The sequence below is a fragment of the Ambystoma mexicanum genome, chromosome 8 (genome assembly GCF_040938575.1).
Source record: "Ambystoma mexicanum isolate Mex_15411 chromosome 8, UKY_AmexF1_1, whole genome shotgun sequence".
Classification (NCBI taxonomy): Eukaryota; Metazoa; Chordata; class Amphibia; order Caudata; family Ambystomatidae; genus Ambystoma; species Ambystoma mexicanum.
The window spans coordinates 510612966-510635106 of NC_090929.1; positions in this window are offsets into that span (position 1 = coordinate 510612966).

Sequence of the window (22141 nt, forward strand, 5' to 3'; positions counted from 1 at the left end):
GTGTCTTTGTCACAATGGAGATACAATGGAAATTATATCGGGCATAGTATTGGCAACCTAACCCCTTTTCCCTTGCCCCACCACCCATTCTTGTACCGCCACCTATATATCCGCCGATAAGGCTAAAAGGAGATATGGGGGTACATGTAGCTCTATAGCATTCAGACCTCAGATTAACATCATCTGTAAAACATGCAAATCTACAGCTTCACCTGATAAGAAATATCACAACCTTACTAAAACCTCAATAGAAAACCTGGTAAGAGCACTGGTCTACTGCAAGGGTGCACCCAGGAAATGCATCAGGTATCTCCAAATTGTCCAGAGCTCAGCCACTAGATGTATTCTTGAGGACCACACCTCACCAGTCCTAGGATCACTCTGCTGAGTCTTGGTGCCGCACCTTCAGTGGACTGTACCACTCAGCTACAGAATACGTAAAGAAGCTATTCAGAATTACAACCCATCTACGGGCCTGAACATCCTCAAAAACACACTAACTCTACACATCTTGACTCAAGATGTGCAAGTCTCAAACAGGTGGCATAAAACGTACCGTCTTCGGCCGAATCCTACAGAACAGCCTTCATGAGCACCTAAAACAGCAACAGAACCACAGGAGATTTGGAAAAGACCTAAGATTCCATGACAGGTACGGCTCAAGCCAATCGGACAGGAGGCTTACCATATGGCCTTCCAGTCAATCCGCCATTCTTCTGATGATATAATACAGCTGTCCTCATGGGTAGCTTAAAGTACAAAGGTACCAAGAGCAACTAACATCGACTTGTTCATGAGTGATAGTTGGCTGCTCAAGCTGTCCAGTTTTAAACACCTACAACTGCGCAGCTGGAGGGTAATGGGTACGTTGGACTTGGCTCAGCCCTTTTGAAGTTTCTCACAATGTTCCATTAAACACTGAGGTTTCTCTTATCCTGCCTTCATTGGTCTTTCTCGTTTTGCCTTGAGGTTCTCACCCCCAGGGTCACAATGTGAAATTCTGTGCTGAGAACCCACTGTTGCTGACTTTTGTATCAGGGGGATAGCTCAGCGGCAACGTGCTCGGCTTGGAACTAAAACGACACGAAGCACACAGGTTCGATCCCCGGGTCCGCGCTTAGAAATCTCTGTGTATTAAGCGCGTTATAAATAACCAACAAAAAATAACCAATCATTTTCCCTATATCTCCATTCTTCAATCTTGTGAGGTGACAAAGGTGACACTTGGGAATAGGGGTCGGGGCACCACTGCTCCTGCAGCGTTGGAAATACCTGTTTTAAGCATGACTCTTGGGACCCATTCTGTTGCCTGTTAGAAATTGTCATCTTTAGGGTGGTTAAAGTCTGATTACATGCCCGAAGGAGAAAAAAAATAGGCAAACTCGCATGTTCTCACCCAAGCACTCAAGCACTCAAAGTCACAACAGCCTGATGCTAAGTATTAGGTCTTTGCCCCCATATAAGCTGGGAGGCTGTGGCCAGTGAGGTACAGCCCCCACCTAAGCAGAGGTAGCTCCCTCTGGACCTCTCACCTGCACACTTGCACCTGTGAGATAAATCTGAAGGTACAAAGTGCGTACATTCTGAGAGATACCCCTGGGGAGACCTGCATGTGGGTCATGATTGTTATCCTACGCCATCTTTATTATTATGCTATTATGCTATTTATTGAGCACAGGACTCGCTTCCCTCTCTGTTCACTGTCCCCATCCATGCACTTTAACACAAAAAACTCTTGGGCAGATTTATGTCAAATGTGGATCAATAGCTGACCTCTGACGCAACCTGCAATCTTCACTTGGTTTGGTGAAAAAATCTTCTTGCCTGGACTAGAATTCAAATCTGAATCAGTTCCCTGAGTGTTTCTGCATCTTTTAGCACTCCTCCATTTCCAATCTGATGTTTGTCCCTCAATGCTGTAGCATCCATATACTATCACTTTGAAGGGCAGCTCCCCCTTATCCCCTCGGATTCCCACTCAGCGTCCCTCCCAGCTTGCCCTTCACCCCACCAGTCACTCTGGTCATTCCAAGAGTGTTTTCACCCTCCAACTGACCGGAGTTCCATGAACTTCCTGCTTGCATTATTGTCGTAAGACTGCCATCCCTTGTCTGCCTTCTAATGGTGGAGCCATCGTGGGCTGTGGCCTGTAGTGCAGCATCCTGCCACTTCCTCCAAAACTGGAGCAGGTGCATCCTTCAATCCATCCAACCAAAGCAGCCGTGCTCTTCCTGCCACCTTTCCTGGAAGCTTGTTACGGGACTCTGTGATGAGCCGGACTTGTCGATGCTATTACATCAATTGCTGTGCAGAGAACAATATTCTGGCAGCGATTCAAGGGCATGCCGCCTCTGAATCCTGGAATGTGATTGGCTGATGCACTGGTGATAATGTTGATACAACCTCCATCTTGGATCTTCCGAACTTACTCTGCGAAAAGTTTGAAAAGGAACATATAGCATTCCCCTGTGGCATACTCGGGAGGGCAAGGGCATGATCCAGGCAGGTGGAATATGCCCCTGTTTAGTAACATACGTGGATAAAATTGTCTTCATGGCCTCTGAATCCATGGCTTTGCACCTGGGGTGGAGATATGCACTTGTAGGCTTGATTTGACAAACAGAGTGACTTGGGATCATTGCAAAAGACAATTTTGGGAGGATAATAAGTTTGCCCCAGTTGACAGAACTACATAAAAGTTCCCAAAATCATATTTAGCCAACTTACATAATGTATATAACGTTTGCTGACTATTGTCTGCAGCCAGCGAGGGTGGTTCAAATAACATTTCTCATTCAGGTTTTCCCCTGTAGTTAGCAACTTAAAAAAAAAATACAATTATAGCCAACTCTGAATACATTTTAAATGTTTTATGAATTTCCATCCATGGTGGGCAAAGTTAAAGGTGGGGTGAAAATAAAACATCACCCTTTAAAATTCACATGGTAGAATTTTACTGCAGTGTATTGCAAAAAGCCTGGAAAGATTGACATCAAACCTGGATGAGAAGTTGGCAAGTAGGATCAGAGCACAGTCCTTTTCGGGCATGGATGCAGGGGATGCCCAGAGGCAAAGCATATGCCTGGCACAGTGACCAGCCATGCCCACAGGTTAGCAACGCAAGGCTCACTGTTCCTGTTGTATGGCTAAAGGCCATGCCCTAGGCACAGTGTCATTTATTTATTTGCATTTATAAAGTGCACAAACAGCCCAGAGGCATCGTGGAGCTGTTACAAGGAATCGGCTTAGACATGTGGTTAGATATGCAGGATGTTTACATGGGTAATAAGGCAGCACACGGTTACATATTGAGTAGCATATCATTACGGGAAGTGTGAGCAGAGTGTCTGGTGTGGCTGCAGAGGCTACGTGTGCGGCTATCTGCTTTACTGTTCACTTACTTTGGATACCTTTGGAAAGTTGGAACATTGGATTTGCAGCAGACTTCGCCTGAGGAAACCGGGAACCAGTCCACTTTTACTTTCCACCACCAGTGCTCCGCCTCCAGCTTGGCTACAAGACCTTCTCCCCTAGCGAAGTGTAGCGGAGTGTGAGCAGAGTGTCTGGTGTCTGGTGGGGGATGGTTGGTGAACAGTGAAAGGACTTACGACCCCCAGAGTAAGAAGGTGAGGATCAGAGTCACCAATAACAGTGAGAAATATTGCGTGAAGGGGGCAATGATGGGTCCAATCATCCCCATGGACGGTGCAAACCATCTGATGAACCTGACAGCAAAATCTCTGCCACTTGACTTACAATCCCCAATGGGTGAGGAGATTGGGTGATGCTCGACTCCATTGGAGCCCCATACTGACGCTAATAATGAGAGACAATGAGCAAGAAAGCCCCTAAAGCATGGCTGGAATCTACCACATAGTCTGCCCATTCAATGTGGAGGTACAAATTGGCGCCAATACCGCCCAGTACATCAGCAGTCTGCCCGCCTCCAAACCCTTGGAGCGGAACCGTGGGAAGGACTGTATGAACAAAGTGGGCCAGCTGGAGACCAATAGTAACAAGCCGCAGCGGGACCCAAAACACCATGAAATAAAAAAGAACAGGGTGCCGACAAACGGAAACATGAACAATAGTTCTTTTTAAATTGAGATGAGAAGGAGGAGGGAACGGAGACTCAGGGTGACTCTGATTCACAGTCTGTCAGCAGTGCCAAAAATCAACATGGGCGGGACTTGGTGGATAATCGAACGAGTCTACCTGGTGGAAGCCTCCCACCAGGAAAAACAAGGCCGGAGTCAATTAACGAAAGAAAGAAGTTCATTGAGGAGGAAGAAGAGGTGGAAGAAGGTGGTAAAACCACTGGGGGACTCCACTAGAATGGGCGATAAAACCTAAGCGGGATGAACTAATGAACTGACAGAAGGGATACAGCGAAAAAAGATGAAAGCGGGGGGCTGAAACAGTGACAGAAGCAAGAAAGAGAGAAAAGAGGAGCCACGCTTGGGTTTTTCGGATTCAAACAGGTGAAAACACCAACATAGGGGGAGGATTAACACATTTAAACATGAACATAAAAAGTTGGGCAATGCAGGACAAAAACATCTGGAAGCCTCCAAGATTAACCCGGAGGGGTGACATGAAGGGGCTAAGATTCTTCTTCAATGAAACACGTCCCCTGGCGGGGGGGACTCCTAACAAAGATCTACTAAATCAAAGAAAGAAAGTAAGGAACAGCGAGGCGGAACTAGAAATACCTGACCAAATATTATTGGAGAGTTCATTATGTATGGAAAAGAAAGACCAAGAACTTTTCACAGTTAAATCAGATAACCAAGGCAATTTCAACCAATCAAGAAGAGACACCTTTGATAAAACAAAAAGAACACAAACCACACAAACTACACCAGAGGAGCAAGAAAAGGAAGACGAAAGTTGGTGTTTACTTTTAACAAGAGATGGTGCAACAATGACAGATACGCCAAGATGTGACGAGGACGTAGTTTCTAAAGAACTGCATGAACAGCATCAAATTAAGGACAACGACTTTCTACTTGTATCAACGATGGCAACCACATTATGAAATTGTCTGAGGCCATGGGCGAAACATTAAGAGACCACACCACCATGTTAGCAATGGTCCATAGCAAAGTGGTATTTGTAGAAGGCTTTATTACAGCCATCCAGGACAATATAGAAAACATCTTCACAAGAGTCTCCCAACTGTTAGACAATATACTGGAGCCAATCATCCAAGAGAAAAGAGACAGGAGAGTGTTGCAAAGGTCTGTAGTCGCACCTCCTATGCCTCCGGAAACTGTCTGGAATACGAAACGTCCACAAATAACTACATCGTTGAATGGTAATAGTGAGTCCGCAAATTAAGTGGACCTACAACCTAACATAAGGGCGAAAAGAGTGCAATCAACTGAATAAAGACGTTCTAGTAACAATGTCTGTGGAGACAGTAAAACACGTACAAAACCCCAAAAAGGAAGGTGATTAAAGGCCTGCCACTACACCTCACACGGTACTGGTAACAAAAGACGCACAGCGGGGGCAAGAATTAACACAAGATGACGACTCACAAAACAATACAACGGTGTCGGGAAACAGGCTGGAATTAACCGCCACAGCTGAAGTGGTAATGAAGAACCATACCAACTAATAGATAAGAACAAAAAAGAACCTGCTAAAGAGCTATCGGATCAAACAATATGCCACATTTTTACAAATAAATCAAACGAAACAGAGAAGATCAGAGTAGGTACACTAACTAATCAAGAAAAATCGGTAACAACTCAACCGAAGAAAACAAAAACCAAGGCTAATGTACAAAAAAAATCTAACAAAGTGAATTGCCCAAAACAAAAGTCAAATGGCATTCGCACCTTTATGATATGATATGATATGATATATTTATAATAACGTGCCTATACACAAGTGTTTCAATGCGTGACGAGGCAAGGGAGGGGAAAAAGAGGGCAGACAGACATTGAGATCGCGCAAGTGCAGGGGAGAGGGTAAGGGGAAAAGTGCATGGGGAAATGGGAGGGGGCAGTGCAGTACATAGGATAACAGTACAATAAATAAAGACCATAAATAAAACTGCGGCCAGCTGGTGGCAAGTGCAAGGGTAAGTGCAGACATCAGGTTTCAAGTGCTGGTAAGGGGGCTGTAGGGATACAGAAACAGCCCCACAAGTGCAAGGAAACTTGACACGCCCACAGTCAGCTTTGTTGATATACCCCAGAGAGAAGAACCCAACTTCAGACCCGAATTCTCAAGTAGCTGATAAAAAGAAGGAAATTGAGGATGAAGACATTCATGAATATACAGAGGATGAGGCGACAGAGGCAGACCTGATGGATGTACCAACTTTTATATGGTCTCGGAAGAAGAGAGAACGGGGACGCAGGGTAGCCAACTGGAAAATGAAACAACCGCCTACAAACAATCAGATGAAGGAGACCCTGAGACGGGAAACCAAAGCCTGAACAAATCAGCGCAGGACACATGACTTGACAAAACACACATCAAGCGGCGCTGCAGAGTACAATGGAAAACAACACCAAAAATCAAGAGAAGCTACACTGAAATGTAGGCAATATTTGCAAAGGGGTGTGAGAGACACTCTTGTAACAGTCAAAATAATGCAAAAGGGGTGGGAGACAACACAGCTAGGCACAAAGGTCAGCATTTAGATAATCCTCAGAAGGAACGTCGAGAGATAAAAGTCAGCTTAAACTTTCCGGATAAACAAAGAAAGGATTTGTACTACGCAGGAGAGGAAGCACCAGTTACCTAAAAACAACAATACAAAGCCCACTAAACCTAACCATGGGTTAAGTTTAGAAAGGAGGCTGCATTACGGCAATGGTCTGATTATGAACAGGTCAAACGTGGTGCGATTGCTACATCACGTGCCGACATTAAGACTAGTTACATCAGATGACTTTGCCATCATCGAATTCCCGAACCAGAAACGAATGGATAAAGTGAATATCTATACTGTTTCAAAGCTGGTCAAACAATTACTGATGGCCGAGGACCAGCATTTAAGGCCAATGGGCTTTGATCTATGGGAGATATGCCCGGACAATGGCAAGACCAACTATAAAGAGGAGCAATCCCAAACTAGTTTAGAGGAATCGCCAAGCAAGGAAAAAGTTAGTAAAATCCCCACGAAACTCGCAGAACGTGTGTCTAGATAAATGAAAATGACAGATTCAACCAACCAAAATCAAGGTATAAATAAGGTTGGGGAAAATTGGAAATGGCTTGCAGGGTTGTTGGCTGACAAAATTCACAACCAATAATGCCAAAAGGATATAGAAAGATCTGATTGGTCTCTGGCAAGCTGGAACACCAGAGGCTTCACCACCCACCTGTTTGGAAACAAGGAATTGAAATGAGATGGATTTGAAGTCATTTGCCTACAGGAAACTTGAATGAGCACGACTCCTTAATTAGATGGCTACTGGGTTCTCTTGAATCCAGCAATTAAAGGTTCAAAAGGTAGATCGATGTCAGGTCTCTTGGTAGCCTTTAAAAATGACCTACACTGGACACTGCAGTATACCCGGAATCCAACCCTGTATATACAAATGTTGCTAGTGGAACTGGCAAAGGAGAACTTCGTAAATCAACGGATACTAGTATTAATCAACATAAGCTGGAATCCAGCTATCCAAAGAAATACAAATCTACCGGAATACATCGTGGCCCTAATAGATGAGCAAAGGGCAGAATGGAAAGACCCAATCTTCATCATCTTAGATGACCTTAATTGTACTTGCTTAGACCAAAAAAAATAACAGATGATTGAATCCGACACACTGTCATCAAGTAAGAAGGAAATAAGAAGTTCAATGTGGAGAGAGATGATGCAATCCAGAAATATCACCATCCTGAATGGGACAACTCAGGGTGACATTCAGGACAGAACAACTTGGAAGGGCACAGTGAAAAAATATTAGATTACCAATGTGTTTCGAAGTGGTCAAACATATGGAAGTGCAAACAATGTCAACAAGCGACCATAACGTAATAAAACTCACCTGCAGCAACCTGGCTAAGAAGAAAGGACCGCAACATGGGTGTCACATTATCCTGAACTCTGGCAGAAATAGATTGAAAATTCGAAGGGACAATATGCAAGATCTCAATAAGAAATTAACAAGGTTGATCACAGAATTAAAAAGTCAAGACGACAACCAAATAATAAACTGTTAAAGAGTAAGTGACAAAAATCAAAACAGGAAACACTAAAACAACAGTGACCCATCGTCACGTATATGATGCACAAATTGTGGAAAAGAGAAGAGTTTTGAAGACAAGTATTAGATCATTAAAAAACAACTTAACATGCGAAAAACGGATAAAAATCCATAAACTCAAGCAACAATTTCATAATTGGCTACATTTACACAAAAAAAGATGCTAAACCAAGACTCAGAATACATGTTGAACAAGATCAGAACAAAGAACTCTGGCGCCATATGGACCACGATCAATGAGATGGACGCCCGACAGGAGGCGTTGATGATAAATCCGATACCAGCTAAACGTTAGTTCGACCCTTATGCCAACCTTCAAACACTGCATCTACAAGTGTCCAGAGAAAGGACGTCACAAATAAGGTGGAAGACTACCTGGACATGAACACATCAGCCATAAAAGAAATTATCAAAGCAAATAACTCGAGAGCCCTGGGCCCCGACTTGCTGACCAACGAAATGATGAAACACAACCCTGGAGGAATGGCCAAGGTTTCTACATCACCTGTTTAAATACATCATTGCTTCGAAAAAAGTGCAGAAGTCATGGAAATCGGCAGTAGTTGCCCCAATTTTGAAAAAGGGATCAAGAACGGACCTGGACAACCATTGTCCGATAGCACTGCGGTTAAGGTGTTCGCCGTGATACTATTGAACACCTTAGTAAAATGGAGCATAAATACCAGTCGCAGAGACATGTGGCAAGCAGGCTTTGTTAAGGGGATTGGGGCCCCATTACACATTTTTCTGATCAATTTATTGAAGGTAAGGGCTGAAAGAGAGAAGGGACAGAAAACATTTGAAGCATTAATCGATCTGTCCATAGCATTCAATACCATCAGAAGACAATGGCTGTGGGGAAAACTGGCAGCCTGGAAATGCCCTAGTGTGGTATTAGAAAATATCATAGACCTTTACTCGGAAACATCAGTAAGAATTAGGTTGGACAAAGCAAGCCTTTTGACAGACGCAATACCAACGAATATAAGCCTAAAGCAGTGCTGTCCGCTAGCTCCGGAGCTTTTTAATCTCTTTGTGTCTGATGTGGAAGAGGCGTTCTGCAAATCAGGGGATTCCCGCCCAAAATATCAGGTAGATCTATCAGCAGACTACTATATGTGGATGACATTGTGTTGGTTGACCAAACCCCGGTAGGTCTGCAGCGCCATCTGGACGTGCTAGAAGCCTATGTAACGACCAATGACTTGAGTATAAATCCAGCAAAATCGCATATCATGTCATTACGAGTCAGAAATAACAGAAACGCAAAGAGAAAATCTATGTGTTGGCTGAATCGTGAGAAAATCTTTGAAGTCAGCTCGTTTAGCTACCTAGGGGTCTGCATAAACACCAGCAAGTGCGATGCACCGAGAGTCGACTTACTGAGAAGGGAAGCTAAGAACCTTGCTGCTCAAGGGACTATACTGCTGAGTGATATTGTCGCTTCACACTGGTTCCATTGATTACGTTCTAAAGGATGAAGGTGGTGCCTATCTTATCGTACGGCGCAGAGACATCATTCTCACTACCAGAAGAAACATGGTCCATAGTGGAAGGCATCTTTTGGAAAACAGTTCTTCACTTACCAAAATGTCTTCTGAACCAGATTATCAGAAGAGAACTAGCTCTAACATCTCTCCAGGCGATAGCGATGTGGAAATCGCTATTGTTCTATCGCAAATGTATCAAAGATAATGCTAGAGGAGGATTCCATGTTCTGAAGATGGCAGTAGAAGACGAGAATGAAAACATTATAAGAGAAAGGAGAAAGATCTACCAGGCCATCGTGCACGAGCTGAACGAATCGGAGGATGTACTGATCAGAGATCCAAGCAAAATCAAAAGAAAACTATACATGAAAGACTGGATTGAGACCCAGGAGGACATCAAAGGATACAAACAGTACGCTGACTTCTGGTCAGGAGCTAGAAAATTGAATGTGCTGCCCAGCTACCTAAGAATCTTTCCGAATTGGTTTTGCAGAGCACAGTACATGCGTTTATGACTAAATATATTGCCTACGAGAGAAGTACTATATAAAAGGAACAAGCAGACCATGGCCACTCCATGTAGATTATGTCGGAGCAACACCTTAACTGAATCATTAAAACATCTGACTCTCTTGCTCGGCTCTGGGAGACGAGAGAAACTTTTTTTTTGAAGAGATGATGAAGTACTTGATGAGGTCAGTAGATGACTGGTGGCATATATTCGTAGAGGCAGAACAAAACACTGGTTACATTTTTGTTGGCCATATTCAAGAAAATTGAAGATTGTGCTAAAGCAGAAAAAATGTGAACATGAAGCACAGGACAATTAGTTGGCCGCCAAAGGATATAGAACTAATGCATAGACTTCTGTATTTTAGTTGATGTTTTAACGTTGAGAGGAAATGTATGGCTAAAGGTTTCCTATGATGTGAAGCATTGTGAGAAAAATACATTTTTTTGTATTCCCCCAGTTATGCATCCCCGTCCCTCTCTGCATCCCTTGCGCCTTTTCTCATTGACTTCCCCAGTTACTTCCCATTGTCCCTTATTCAACCCGTTTTGCCACGTCTTTCCCTGTCTGTCCTTCCTGTCTCTCCTTCTGCTGTCCCACTTCTTACTTTCTCTGTCCTCTCTTCACTTCAGTTTCTTGTTCTGCCTTTTTCCTCTCCCTTTAATTCCCACTACCTGTGTTTTTGCCATCTCTCTGTCTCTCATCCTCTCTCTCCGTATTCCTTCTCCCTATGATTGTCTCTTCTCCAACCAGTCTTTCATCTTGCTTCATTAGCAATCCCCTTCCATCCGCTCTCATTGCACCCGTCTCTGCCCTTGTCCCTTTTCCCCTTTCCTTCATGGTCTCTAATGTCATGTACTGTCGCCCTTCTCTCATTTTGTCATGTCCTCTCTCTCAGATTGCTTTCACCCCTTTGCTTAACCACTCTCTAGCCAACCTTCTCGGTATCCTTTCCTAGCCATCTATCCCTCTACCATTCCACTCAATTTGCCACTTCCTTCCTATTTATGATTCAAAGAGATGTACACGTTTGATGCAATGCCCAGTGATTTGCTGCAGTTTAGGAGACTATGGACTGCAGGTTGCGGGACCACCCTGCCTCTTTCCCTGACCACTAAACCGAAAGCAGAGATGTTTTCATCCCAGACTCTTTTGCTTATTTAAGCAGGAATTAGTATTCAGCGTTTGCGATTACCTTTTGGCGAAAGCACTATATAATAGATGGTAGCCTGCAATATCTGCATAGAAGCCTGGAATAATTGTTATATTACAGGCTAGTTGTGACATCACAAACTGACCTGTCATAAGAAAATGACATCACAACTGCTGCATATTCAGTCATTCGCTTTCATTTGTGACGTCACAATGTCTGCTGCTTGAGCCAGCAAAGGTCAGAATTCCAGCTGTCACTGGGGCTGTTAATTGAAGATATTACAAGCTGTTCAAATTCCTTGCTTGTTAAATAGTTTTCTGCCACACTTTACAGCGTTTAATTGGCAAGGAACTGTTTATGGTACACTGTTTAATTTGTGAACTGCTGAAGTTTAACACATTGACACATGTGAGCGAGAAGCAGTATGCTATTGCTTCTCTTAAATTGCAAAATGAAAATGTTTTTTCAATGCATTTTAGTAAGATGGTAAAATGGCTCAACGGGTTAAAAACGTGCTGCTGTGATCTGTGTTTGATCTGGAGGTCGCAGGTTCCGAGGTCGATAAATGAGTACCAATTCTGATTGGGTAATAGCAATGTATGTAAATATGTCCAATATAAAGCGCTTTATCAGCGGGCGGAAACCCATTTGTCATGGCTCTAGACTGTCATGGCCCATCAGAAAATATCTTAACTGTGGGGTGACAACTGCTTCCATAACTTTCATTAGGAATGGAACTAAGAAGATTGGATGGTAATTAGAGAAAACGAACACGTCCAATGAAGGTTTCTTTAATAGCGGAATCAATAAGGACTTCTTTAAAGTTGCTGGAATCTGTCCAAAGTCGAGCATGGAATTAACAGCTTCTGAGATTATCTCACAGAGACACATAGGAGCAGTTTTAAACAGATGGAAAGGAATGTCGTCCAAAGGTGATCTGGACTTCAAACCTGCCACCATCCGACTAATGTCTAAGGTATTAGTGGGTTCAAAAGAAGTAAAAGATTGAGCATCAACATTATTGAGTGATAGTTGATCAGGGAGAACCACAATAGGGTTATCACCCTGACGCTTCCAGATACTAGCCCTAATGGTCTCAATTTTATCTATAAAAAAAAAAAAAAATGGCACAAATTATTGCACGGTACCTGCGACCCTAGGACTATAGGGCCCATACCGGGTTTAGAAAATCCTTTCACTATTCGAAAACGTTTTTCTGGTGCATTAACTTCGATTGAATGGAGGCTGTAAAGTAAGTCAGTCTCGTCACCTTGAGAGCTTTGTGGTACAGAGCACGCTGGTTTTTAAACTCTTCTTGTAAGAGGAAGTTGTAGTTGTTCCTTCACTGACGCTCTGCTTGGTGAACCAGAAGACGAAATGAGCGTAACTGCACAGAAAACCACAGAGCCGAGGGTGGCACTGGTCTAGTAATCCATCGAAACAGAGCTAGATCAGTCGCTGCCGCAGTACATGCTGTGGCAAGCCCGGTAATGGCAGATGGCTCAGGAAAAGGCCCATCTTCCGCAGTCTGATAATAGGAAGTGATCTTGGTGGCCAAGTTGATTGGATCAACTGACCTCCAGTTTCTCTGATACATTTTGGTAGGATGATTGGCCTGTTCAGAGGTTCCTAGGAGATGAAACTCAAAAGGAACCACATAGTTATATGACCATGTCAGTGAATAGCAGGGAAAGACACACAGTAATTGTGTGAGTGCAAACATAAGATCCAACGTGTGCCCTTTCACATGGGTAGGGACCAGCATCAGTTGCTTCAGTAGCAGACTATTCATGCCAGCTAGAAAGGAGGTAACAACCAAATTAGATTCATCCTAAACCCAAAGGCTAAAATCCCATAAGACACAAAAGTTTCTGTTGTGCTAGACCAATTCAGAAATACCATTGAGAATAAATCTTTCAAAACTTGGCAGACAAGTATAACAAACCCTATGTATCAAGGCCACCCTCTGCCCAGATGCAATGAGTCCCTATCAAGATGGAGAATGGCCAGGAGTTAGAGCCTGCACTAAGTCAGAGTCTGACGATGCAGAAAGCAACGTCTCAGTTATAAATATAAAATCTGGGTCATGATTGTCAATGAATGTACAAATTTCCAGTTTATGCGCAACATAGACTGTGCGTTTGATTTCATTTTTGATTTGATTTACAATTGCAACGTGCATACCCCGTAGTGTCCACGCAGAAACTGCATGTAGGTGCTGATGTTACTATAGCAATTCACAAACTACACATAGCGGTCACATGAGGCTCTCAAAGTTGGAAGTACAGATTACATAAAGAGATAGGTTTTTAATTGCTTCCTAAAGATAGTGAGTGACTCAATCCATTGAAGATTCAAACGGAAGAGAGTTCCAGGACCGAGGTCCAAAGGAAGAGAACTGCGTGTCTCCCCAGGTTGTCGTTTTGACAAGCGCAGCTGTCAGAAGGCACTGGTCCGTGTATCGAATTAGTCGATGTGGGCAGTAAATTTGGATTTTTTAAGCCAGGCATCCCGGAGCAAGACCATGAATGCACTTAAAGACCAAATATAGGACCTTAATTAGAATTCTCTGACGTACAAGCATAAGGTCTTCCGACATTGCGAAACAGTTGCCTTTCTTGACAACGAAAAAATCAACCTATTATCAGAATTATCTTGATTTGAAATTTTTTAACAGACATAAGAAGAACATTGCAGTAGTCTAGTTTTGAATTAGTGAGTATACCCAGCACAGCTGATGGTCCTTTCCATCGACGAGAGATTTCACCGTCTGGCTAACATTAAGACTACAGTCCATACTCGACTGCCAGATACAGCCAAGATTTTTTACTGCATCCGAGAATTTAGTGGGAACCTCAAACAGAGAAGGACACAGAATGCATTGTAAGGCACTCATTTCCCTTCTCTTAGAACCGAGTACAATGACCTCCGTCTTTGATGGATTTAACTGGAGTTTGATTTCCAGCATCCAACTTTTAATATTATCCGCACAGGATAAAACTCTGTCTATTGCCTTCAACGGTTGTTCGAGTCTTAAATAGATTTGGGTGCCGTCAGCGTATTTGTGGTAGGACAGACCAAAGTCAGAGAAAATATTCAACAATGGACAAATATAAGTGTTGAACAACAACAGGGACAACGAAGATCCTTGAGGCACCCCGTACTCCACCGGTAGAGAATCGCAAACATAGGCCCAAACTTTAATCTGCTGAGTATGATTAGTTAGAAAGGATACAAACCATTCCAGGGTTTTGTTTGATATCTGCTCCACCAATGTCAGCCTGGAAATAAGAAACTCAAAATCGACTGTGTCACAGGCCGCCGACAGGTCCAGCATGACCATCATGCTTATGTCCCCTTTGTCGGCGGCCCCCAGTAGATCGTCCCAGACTGCAATAAGGGCTGTCTCAGTGCCATGGCCCGGTCTGAATCCCGACTAAAAAGGATCCAAATGTTATATTATTCCACATAACTCTGCAATTGACTGGTCACAATATTTTCTAAAAATGTTAGCAGGCCACAAGAGACCAGAGGTTCAACCAGGGAAGGGGCTTGCATATCGGCCCACCCTGCTGGCAAAATTGTGAGTTCAGGCACCAAAGATAATAAAATAGAGCGTGATAAACCCTAACCAGCACATGAGGCTCCCAGAGCACAGGTCTTGCGCTGCAGTGATGTCTATTAAGTAGGTCAGGCTTTGTATTGCTGAGACCAATCCCCAAAGGAGGTCGGAAGAGAAAGTGAAGAAACACTTTGCAGCAGGTTTGCATGCGTGTCAAAGAAAAGACAGCTCCCCCAAGTCCAGGCACACTTGGGACCGCTGATGCTGTGCATTACGGCCAAATGAGGTATCCTCTATGATGTCGTGTGAGTGCCATGAATAGTGCATGACCTGGGCAAGTTAAGGTTGCTTTGCTAACCATAACTAGTGAATTTCAGTATTATTAGACATACATTGGCACCTTTAACTTAAGCTTTTTTCAGTGAATAGAAATATTAAAATATAACACTATACGCAGTATTTATATGATATATACATATATACGCATTTGGGGCGTGCAAGTGCAGTGAAGAGAAGTGCAGGAGACACGGGAGTGAGGTAAGGGAACAAGGGAGGGCAAGTGCTAGTGAGAGCCTGGGAAGAAAGTGCTGAGGAGTGCCAAGTGGAGGAGCTGCTTGGTAAGTTCAAGGATGGAGGAATCCCCAAGTGGGGTGCACAGCTGCCTAGTTGTGGGCCCACAGGGGCAGTTCTTGGGGGAGGGGTGCTGGTGTTGACTGGGCATGGGCCTGGTAACCTGTGAGATGCATGAAGATCCAGGCCATCAGGGTCTGTGACAGTGAGGTGATTAGCAAGGGAGGGAAAGAGGTAGAGATAAGCAGAGGTTTGAGATGTTTGCAGAACTTAAGGCGGTCTGGCACAAGTCTGAGAGAGGCACGGAGGCTGTTCCAAAGAGAGGCACCAGCTGAAGAGAGCAGAGAGTTGGAGTTAGAGGAGTGGAGGGCCCTAGCAGGGAATTATTTAGGGAGAGAAAGTTGGGTATAGCGTGGTCTCAGGCCCCAGAAAGCCTTGTGGATGATGCAGAGACTTGGATTTGATCCTTGCGGGTACAGGGAGCCAGTGGAGTGATATTAGGGCTGAAGGGATCCATGCGCTTGAGGCCAAGGATGAGTCTTGCAGCCCTATTCTGGATTAGCTGAAGGGGGCGAAGAGAGTGGTGGGGGAGATTGAGGAAGAGGCTGTTGCAGTAGTCCAGCCTAGGGGGGACCAGAGCTCTAGACACATTGAGCTTCTGGGGAAAGGTGAGAAATGGGAGAATGCCTCTGAGGAGATGAAGCTGGAAGTGTGCCTTCTTGGCAAGGCCCAAGATGTAAGGGGTAAGGGAGAGAGAGGAGTTGAATATAACCCCAAGGTTTTTGCCCTCACAAGATGGTGAAGGTACCAGGCCCATGCGTGGCAGCCAGAGGATAGGAGGGAAACAGGGTGCAGGTGTCCCAATAAGAAGGATCTCTGTCTTACTGGCATTAAGACAGCGGTTGTGGACCGTAAACCATGCATAGATAGCAGTCAGACAATCACGATGAGAGAGGAGAAGGTAGTGGAGGGAAGTTTGAAGGAAATCTGAGAGTCGTCAGCATAACACTGGAAATGAGGAGAGAATGTGGAGATCAAGTGAGCAAGAGGGGCAAGATAGATATTGAAGAGCCATGGCGAAAGGATAGAGCTTTGTAGATGCCACAGTTGGAGAGTGAAGTGGCGGAGGAGAAAGGGCCCAGCTGCAACTGGGAGGGGAGGTTAGTGAGGAAGGAGGTCAGCCAATCCATTGCCCGGTCCATGATGTAGACGGTATAACTGAGCTGTTTTATGAAGATACAATGATTGACCGTGTCGAAGGCAGAGGTGAGATCGAGGAGGATGATGAAAGCAGGAGAGTTAGAGTCAAAATTTGCAATCATGTCTTCACTGGTGTTGAGGAATGCAGTTTGTGCCTCTGGATGCCCGGAATCCAGATTGGGGGACATGGTGGCAAACAAAGAGTTCAGTGTGAAGGATCAGTTGGGGGGGGGCAAAAGACTCCAGGAAAGGGTGGTGGAGATGGGGAGATAGTTAGCCAGGCAGGAAGGGTCAGCAGATGGCTTTTTTAGGAGAAGGTGCACAAGGGAGTGGTTGAGGGATAGAGAGAAAGATCCAGTGGCGAAGGAGTGGTTACAGAAATTGGCAATTGCCGGGCCGAGAGAGATGTTGCCCTAATGATTCTAGAAGAGCAGGGGAGCCCCTGTTTGGATGAGACCTTCGTAGAGCGGACAACTTTAGAGACCTAATCCGGTGCTATAGGCAGGAGGGAGGAGAATGAGGGGGGTTGTACAGGAGCAACTGAATGTATCTACAGAAAGCCCCACCCCATACCTCCTATATGTTGGAAGTCTGAGACTGTGCCATGCTTAACACCAGCAGTTGTGACCATACCCCAGAGAATATTTGAAAGAAGGTACCCTCTGAGGAAACCCTACCAGATGTATTCCCAAAGAGACGATGATCTAAGGGAGGCACTCGCCGAAGAAATATGAAAAGAGCGAAAGAAGAGCTGGTGATGTCACAAGAGACGAACATAATACCCTGAGAAGACTGGCGGAAGAGAATGTATGACCCATATAGAAACTGATAACGAAGTAAAGAATCAAGTAAACTTTTATACGCGAAAAGAAGATTGTATGTGTGTGACGCACTGCAGAGAATGCAAGCCGTTTAATAATTGTACAGACGCAGCATCGCAAGTAAATTAAGTGACCTTAGAAGCTGGCTATACGTAGTAAATAGACTGAAGGGGGAGCCGCCATTGTATAGAAGCTGGACATCGGTTTTATGAATTTAGTAAGTTTGGACCCATGGAGAAGAAGGACCGAGAGCTGTGTTGCAGTAAGAATAAGCTGAGATTGCGGACTTGAATGGTGAAGCTGCCCTGCCTGGTATCAAAGTTGAAGCAAGCCAAGGCCGGTTATCTATTCTCAAGGGAGTGAATGTGAAAAGCTGAATCATCTCTTGTTAAGGTACGAAGAAAGAACACCAAGCATGCTAGTTTTATTCATTTAAGACATTTAATTACTGCAAAATGGACCAAATTGTGGTCTCCTTTCACGTGAGCCAGGGATGGGAATAGAGTTGGGCTTGGAGTTCTAGAACAAGCGATAGTGCGTGCCCGCACTCCCTTATATTCTCACAGACAAGAATACATTGCAAGGCCAAGTTCAAAGACAATCTTCATGGCAGAAGGCATGGGAGATGAGAGACGTTGGGCTAATTGGGTAGGGAGGTAAAGTCATGTCCACCTCCTGGCACCTGGGTATGGCCTTACGTGCTGCTAAGTGAACCGAATGTTCCAGACATGGCACGAGCATGCCAACCAATTGTAGAAGGCCATATAACAGAGGGTCTTATAGTTTGAGAGCCAATGATATCTCGTGTACTTAATATTGTTGAAGATGACTTGCACTGGAAGTGGGCACAGGTTGTGCACCTGACAGAGACCCAATCACAACCCAACCCCTTATAGAAAGTATACTTGGATGTTCCCCTTGAGCGTATCACAATCCCTCATAGGTTTCTCTTATTTGCCACATAGTATGACATCACGTATGACACATTTTTACTATAACTGTAATTTATTATGAAATGTACGAGAAACTCGAGCGAATGTCCGTTGATGTCTGTTGTAACTCCCTGTTTTAGACAATTGATAATAAAGCAGAAAAACTTTGCCATCTTCCTGAGTTGGTTTGATTATTTGGTGTCAGAGTTATTCTGCATCCCATCCACTGCATGCATGCTATCCAAAGGGCTCTAAGCTGACTTGGTAGCACTGCGGATGGCTAAAAGATCAAAACTAAGTGTGTCCCCAGTCTTTTGGACGATCGGGCATCATCCGCCATTAGCCGGTAGGTTGCAGAATTTCCTGTAGAGAGCGGCCGAATAGAAATAATCTTGCAAGAAAAACCAAGATGATGGGCAGTTCCCCCTTTGACAATATCGCTGCCAGGTTTCCACAGGTGCTCTGTGATGGAAGGCGAAGTGGTCAATTGGAGGAGGAGTCGATACCAAAGGCCTCGAATCAATTAACGAACAAATGGTGAGTAGATTAAGGGGAATGGCAAATGAAGGATCTGGGTTGTGATCATTTTTGAGTAACAGGAAATATTGTGTAAAGAAGAGATAAGCGCCTAGAGTTTCAGAAGGAGACGTCTCTAATCCCAACAGGGGTAGAGCAGAAAAATATAACGCACTACATGTTCGTGTAAGGTGACGTCTCAAATCCTGAACAGGGTATTAAGAAAAGGCGAGAGAAAAGTATGATCACAGTGTTTTTATTAATGTGTAAAGTCGACTACTCTTTGTGTTGTTTGTTGAGTAGAGATATTGAAGAACGATAGAAGTTGTGAAGTCAATAAGAAAAGAATTGAGGAGCTATAGTAACTTTCTAGTCAAGCGGTTGGTACCAATTCAGTATAGAGATAAGCTAATTGAGAAATTAGAGAAATTAGAGGCTTGAGCAGCAATTATTGGTGCATGCTCATTTTTGTTGTTTTAAAGGTGTTGTAAAAGTGGTGATTTAAATAAAGTATAAAAGTTATTTTATAAATCCGGTAAGTATTGGCAGCTAATTGATACTTGTCATCATGGGAGCCACTCCTCTTATGCACTTATGTAAGACACTGCCAAAGCACATGGCCAAGTTCAAACAGCATAGTGCAGAATTTGTGAAAGGCACGGCGGATAAGATGTTCATGCCATGGCCACAAGGGGGATTGCTGTCAAAAGCAGTATTGCATCACACAACTACATACTTGCATGCTGCGTACACGGGAAAGAAATTAGAGAAAAGGTTAGCTATTCTAGAGCTCTGGAAAATGTACCAGGAAGAGAGAGAGAGAGGATCCGCCACCTGAGGAGTGGATCCCTAGTCAGCAGAAGGAGGAAGGTGTTGAGCCCTCAGCTCCCCTTACCTCACCTGATGTAAAAGGCGATAGCACAGAAGAAATGGGTTTGTATCCCGTAAAGGAGTTGAAAGCGGCGACAGGGTATAGTAATCCGATATATGAACCGCCCGCTTATAGCAGTGGTGATAGTCCAGAGGAGAATAAGAGAAAAGAAGAGATCTGTAAAATCCTACAAGGCAAAGAAGAAAAGAGTGAGCGATCAAATATATGGACAGAGATAGAAAGGGAAATTAAGAGATGGAAAGAAGAGAAGGATAAAGCTGACGAGTTAGCGCTCACGCAGAACAAATGGATGGGAGGACTAATAATTCTCAAGCTAGATGGGAAAAGCATTGAGGAAGTGAGGCAAAGAGAAGATGAGGATGAACAAGATAAAAGGGACAGAGAATGGAAGAAGAGATTGAAAGAGGATGAGCAGAAAAGGAGGAACAGGGAGGGACGAGAACAGATGTATCAGGAGGAGCAAGAGAAAAAAGAAGAACGGGCAGAAGAGCAAAGATAGTATGACAATAGGCATAGAGCGATAGAAGACAGGGATCGAAAAGAAAGGGAGAGAAGAGGAAGAAGCGCATACGTTGAGGGACAAAAGAGTACAGAGACAAAGGGACGAAGAGGAAAGAAGGGTAGTAGTAAGGAGGGAAGAACAAAGGCACAAGGAAGACAGAATTAGAAGGGAGGCGAGAAAACAAAGGGAGTTAGATGAAGAACTAGCGCGAAGATGGAGACAGAGGGATCTTGATATTAGCCTTATTTGTAAGGAACCAGTAGGGCCAAGCCGAGTATCGAGGGGACAGAACAGAAGAGTTCCTTCCGATAAAGGAAGCAACATCAGGGGCATCTACAGTAGTATTGAAAGAAGAAAACTTTGATATAGGAAGCATCAGAGATAGGATCGATAAGGCCTATCAAGAATTAAACGAAGGTAGCAAGTATGGAAGTATAGGGAGGAGGGATCAATCCCCAGCATGTCAATCATCGAGCGAAGAAGAAATTCAGTTCAGTCACGAACATAGAGCACTGTCCTTAAGCAGACTGAACTTAGACCAGGATGAAGGGGAGGATAGTCCCACTTCTTGGGGACAAGATATGTCAGATGAGGAAAAGAGTCCATCCTCGAGGCAGGAGGGGGAGCGTGTGCGCCCCTGAAGCAAGCCTGTAGTTAGACAAAGAAGTAAGGTGGTCGGATTTGGAACAACCTAAAGACAGGATGCCAGATCCCATAGCATATCCAGAGCGTCCCCAAGGATGATTGTATAGTGAGAAGGGTGAATCACTGCCATATGTGAGCAGGTTGAGATCGCTACCGTCAAGAAGACGGTCAGAAATGATCGTCCCTGCCATGGATAGGTTGACGATGGGAACCGACTGCGGGTTGGGGTTTACGCAGTTTCCCTTATTGGAAAAAGGGGGAGCAAGGCCACAGTATATTCCATGGCCACAGATGGTCAAGGATAATTTAAGGTGTAAGCTCCCAAGTTTAACTTTGGGCACTTGGAAATTGATATATGAGTTAGAAAAAATGACAGGAGGTAATACGCAGGCCATAGTGGACATAAAGGGTCCCGTGGCAGCCGTCCTTGGAGAAAGGGCTGATGACATATGGAGGAGAGCAGGATATTAATGTGACACAGCACAAAACACAGCGCACGATGGAGCGCTGTTTAATAATTGTAGAGCAGATGTGTGGAAGGCTCTCAGGGTACAATATCCAGATGCATCAGATATGGGTGTAATTATGACACGTGAAATGAAGGAAGATGAAGAACCTATTGCTTACATTCAGGATATTCAAGAGAAATGGCAACTGGAAATTTGCGGGCCTGGGGAAAAGACAGTGGCATTATTTTACCACATTTTTTGTCAGGAGTTCCTGCTTCTATCATTCGTCTTTTATTGCCAGTCTTCCTAAATGCTTGCTTTTGTTTGCATTACCCACTGACCGATACTGATGTTATTGTATACCATATACTTACAAACGTAGGAATAACTTGTAGTAATACTTCCTAATGTACACCTTCCCTACAGTACATATTGCCTCGCAACAGCAGCCATAGTCTCGTAGTGCTAAGTGTGATGAGCTACAAGAAGCTCTGTTGGTACATCTGTTACTTTGTCCTGTTACCTGCACTGGCGCTTTGACTGCACACCTATTCCAATTAACTAGTATCCTAGCATCCTCTCTTCCATCTTCTACACGCCAGTTCACATGCGTCTTGCTGATAGCTGGCTACCCTCCCCAGACCCTATGGCGAGCCTGTGGGCT